Genomic DNA, 4,434 nt, shown 5'->3' on the forward strand with positions numbered 1-4,434 from the left:
CCTACCAAATCATAACAGAAACTTCATTATCTTTTCGCGTAGCATGGCTATTCAGATGCATTTTTAAATCTCCGATTTTATGAATGTCCGGTACATAGGTATACATAAAATTTAATTAAAATCTGCTGGCGAATATTTTATGGGGAATTAAACTGGTATTGATACAATCCTCACATCATTCTGCGAAATATTTTTGTGATAGAAGGACAGACATACTGCGTAATAATTATAGTAACGTATATAGTTCTCAGTTTTTAATGTAGAAGTTTGAAATTTCAAAAAGTACTTTTCTGTGCGCTCACGGCTGGAAAAAAATTGACGTGACAGAAATTCAACAGAGAAAGTTTATTTTTTTATTTAACTTTATTAAGAAATAAATTTTAAAATAACAATTGTTCAAGGTTGCACCGCAAAAACACTAATTGAATTTCAAGTAGATTGCATAGTAGCTTATCAGAAGCTGCATTTATATTGATCATGATTTGTGATGAAGAATTTGACATCAAAATTTTTGTTGAAAATTCTTTTTTATTTGACATAGAGTTTTCTATATATCCTTCAGCCACAGTACTAGACCTCCAACCTCCATGCCGCTTCAAAAAAGTGATACCAGCTCTCCCATCAACAAGCAGTGCTGCTAAGTTCTTCTAAAAACATGTGTTAGAATTCACAGTTACCTAAGTATATAATTTTGTTATTTATTCATATCAAGTTTGTATTCAGAAAAAGTAATAGAAGACTGACATGTTTTTGACAACGTCAAAAAAGTCAAAAATGAACCACACGAAGAACTACTGTCAAATTCAAGTAAAGTCATGAATGAATCCAACGATGTTTTAAGAATGAACTCTAGATCCGAAAATGTCGTCGAAGATAGAACTGATCATCCATCTGAAGAATGTATGGACGGCATCGGATCATCTAACGTCATGGTCAGAAAAACGAAGAAGTTCATCAAAGACGGGGACCTGATTGAAGAGTTTGATGAAGCTGCAGGGGTGTATAATGTTCGTTTAGATAATATACTAAATAATAAAGAAGTTTGACAGAAAATATTGTCTTTAGTCTTCAGTACTTAATAGTCGACCAAATCTGAACAATTTGGTGACCCCGAAGAAGACCTCATAAACATGGAGCTGGAATTCGGACAAGTTTATCTCTGGACTTCGTGTGGCCTGACAAGTTCAGAAGAAAGAGAAAGATGGACACGATGGTGGGAAATGAACTTTCCAGAGACTATGCAGAAAAAAGTGAGGTGAATGAGAGACCAGAGCCGATTACACAAAGAAAAAGAGGGTCGATGACTGAAGGAAGTTCAAGAACTATGAAGACTTCGAGCATTAACGTAGCAAAAAGAAAATTTGAATTGGTGACTGAAAGGAGAAGAAAAAAAAATAGATGAAGAAATTGCAGATTGATAATGCTTTGAGACTCTTGGTACTGGAAGAGCAAAGTGATACAAGTGAGAAGATGTTATGTGAGACCATAAATGTGGTGCTCCACTCGATGAATAATACCGTTCAATTGTCGAAAAAACGTGAGTCTTAGAGAAAGATTTTATTTACTTTGATTGAAATCCTCTCAATTGGCCGCCAGTTTTTATTCGCCAAGTAATTTGACCGAGTCATATATTAATTCAGTCGATGAAATTGTTTTGAAACTTCAGAAATATTGGGAAGAACCATCAGCAGTTGCTAGTATAATTTTAACTTCTGATGTGAACAAAATTAGGCAGTATTAAAAACTGGTTTTGCCGAACTGATATTATCATAGAGATGCTACTGTACAAAATAAGAGTAATTCATTCAAACAAATATACAAATTTAGAAAACTTAATGAACCTGTCCACCGAAGTACCAATAATGAAATCTCTAAATTCAAAAGAGAAGAGTGAGTTGTGACATAAATCTCAGAGATTTTGTTAATTGGTTGGCTACTTTTTCAGCAATGGCTCATCAAGTAATTTAGCTAGCTTTTCTGAATATTAGGACAGATTAAATCGTCTTTAGGTACAGCAAAAAAAACAAAACAAGTGTTCACTACTCAAGAAAAAAGAGTTTCTGAATGCAGTTATTGTGAAGAATTGTCCAAAAATAGAAATGGATGATATGGAAAGTACATAAAATGTTTCGAGAACGAAGAAATAATAACAATTAAAACTTCCATACTAAGTTTCATGTTCATCGCTTCTGCAACATTACAAAATTTCATCAAAAACATATCATCCATTATTTCTGATACTGAGCTTCTCGGTGTGGGTATAAAATAAGGATTTTTAGCTTTGTGAAAAGCTCATTACATCAGTTGAACCATAGAAAATCAAAGAAGAATATTGTACAGGGTGGGCAAATAAGCGAGGTAAGCGGCTATATCTCAGGAACCACTCATCGTAGAGACTTGCGGTAAAAATTTTACTACTAAAGTAAACAAAAGACAACACTGGAAATTGTTTTGAAGTTCATACCTCCACCGCTAGGGGGCGTAATAGCTATCGTCGAGTAGAAAAATGCATTTTACTCGAAAAATTTTCATATTAAGTTGGAAAAAAAATATCATCACTGTAAACCTTGGAAAATTCTCTATCTTTTCGAATTGTCACTTTCGATTTTGCGACATCAAATAAGGGTGGGGGAAAGATAGAAATCTGACTGATTGAAATGTCTGTAACTTCAGTTTGGCTCAACATTTTTGAGCAAATTAGATCTTATTTGAGAGAAAACATCTTGTTGATTAAGGAAGAAATATACTCATGATGAATTTGATTCAGCTGCTTCCGATAGAGAGCGCTAAGTCAGAAGTTCATTGTTTTGTTCATTTTTCTCTGAAATTCAAATGTAATGATAGGATTTTCTCAACAGAAACAAAAATTTCTTTGAATTTGCATGAAAAAACCTGAAAGTCGCAAAGCGATAATTTCAGGCGTTCTGAAGTTATGGCCAAAAGAAGACACAATTTAGTTTTTCAGTGCATCAATTGAAGAATATCTTTTTTCGTCCAAACTCCAGAACCCCTGAAGCTATCACTTTGCGACCTTTTGGTTCTTTCATACAAATTTGATGGGATTTCTGTTTCTGTCAGAACTTAAAACAGAATTTGATTTTTCGCAGTGCATCAGCTGAAGAATATCTTCTTTCGGCCATAACTTCAGAACGCATGAAATTATCGCTTTGCGACCTCCAGGTGTTTTCATGCAAATTTGATGGAACTTCTGTTTCTGTTAGGAAAATCATATCATTACATTTGAAATTTCGGAGTAAAATGAACAAAACAATGAACTTCTGACTTAGCGCCACCTATCGAAAGCAGCAGAAACAAATTTATCATGGCTATATTTTGTCCTCAATCAACAAGATATTATCTTTCAGACGAGATCTAATTTGCTCAAAAATGTTGAGCCAAACTGAAGTTACAGGCGTTTCAATCAGTCAGATTTCTCCCTTTCACCTACCCTTATTTGATGTCGTAAAATCGAAAGTGACAATTCGAAAAGATAGAGAATTTTCCAAGGTTTACAGTGACGGTATTTTTTTCCAACTTAATATGAAAATTTTTCGAGTAAAATTCATTTTTCTACTCAATGGTAGCTATTACGCCCCCTAGTGGTAGAGGTGTGAACTTCGAAACAATTTCCAGTGTTTTCTTTTGTTTACTTTAGTAGTAACATTTTTTACCGCAAGTCTCTACGATGAGTGGATCCTGAGATATAGCCGCTTACCTCGCTTATTTGCCCACCCTGTACAAAAGATGCTAAATATTTTCTTGATAAAAAATCTTATCGGGTTTAGATTAAGCGTGTATATAAACACTCATTACTGGACCAAATTTTAACCTCAGAATTGTTGTATCTATGAAAAAACAATCATTTTGTAGTCTCTAATCAGCGCATGAATTGACAAGGGCTCGAAAACAGTTCCCTTATTGAATATACAGAACTCTTATAAAATTATTAATATTCATGATATCATATGACTTTTCTCTCGAACAATTTTGGGTCCTGGCGGCAGGATCACCCCAGCATCCTCCCCTTTATTTCTAACAGTATTTCCCAGGGGTGGATGTACTTCATGAAATTTGTTTGAGGCTGACCGAGAGTAATTTGTCGATTCGGCACACCTTTATGTAAGCGTTACATAACAAAAGAAGCGATCAATGTCGATCATGATTTCGACTAGCTTAGGGCAGGTGAATGGAAATACCAGTACAATAGCAACAGTTGATGGACGAGGCACTGGTGAGGAGAAGGAGGTAGACGTTAATTGATTACGATGTTCTGTTGTTATGCTCACGGTGTTCATGGCTTAAGTGCAGAAAAGGTGGAAATTCCAGAGTTCAAAAGTTTTTCCTATTCGAAATTTCCTATCTTTTGTCATGACAATGAGTGAATGATTTTTGTTTTAATATTACTGAAGTCTTAGTAACCATCCTCTCAGAGCC

The 4,434-nt window shown here is 34.6% G+C and overlaps 1 long non-coding RNA gene across 1 annotated transcript; it reads left to right on the plus strand.

Annotated features, from left to right (window-relative positions):
• Window positions 1–1,521: 1,521 nt before the first annotated feature.
• On the plus strand, window positions 1,522–2,024 carry LOC123670551. Its single transcript, XR_006745926.1, has 2 exons — window positions 1,522–1,890; window positions 1,946–2,024. It is a non-coding gene; the product is annotated as an uncharacterized LOC123670551 (long non-coding RNA).
• Window positions 2,025–4,434: the final 2,410 nt, after the last annotated feature.

Source organism: Harmonia axyridis, chromosome 1 (genome assembly GCF_914767665.1).
Source record: "Harmonia axyridis chromosome 1, icHarAxyr1.1, whole genome shotgun sequence".
Lineage (NCBI taxonomy): Eukaryota > Metazoa > Arthropoda > Insecta > Coleoptera > Coccinellidae > Harmonia > Harmonia axyridis.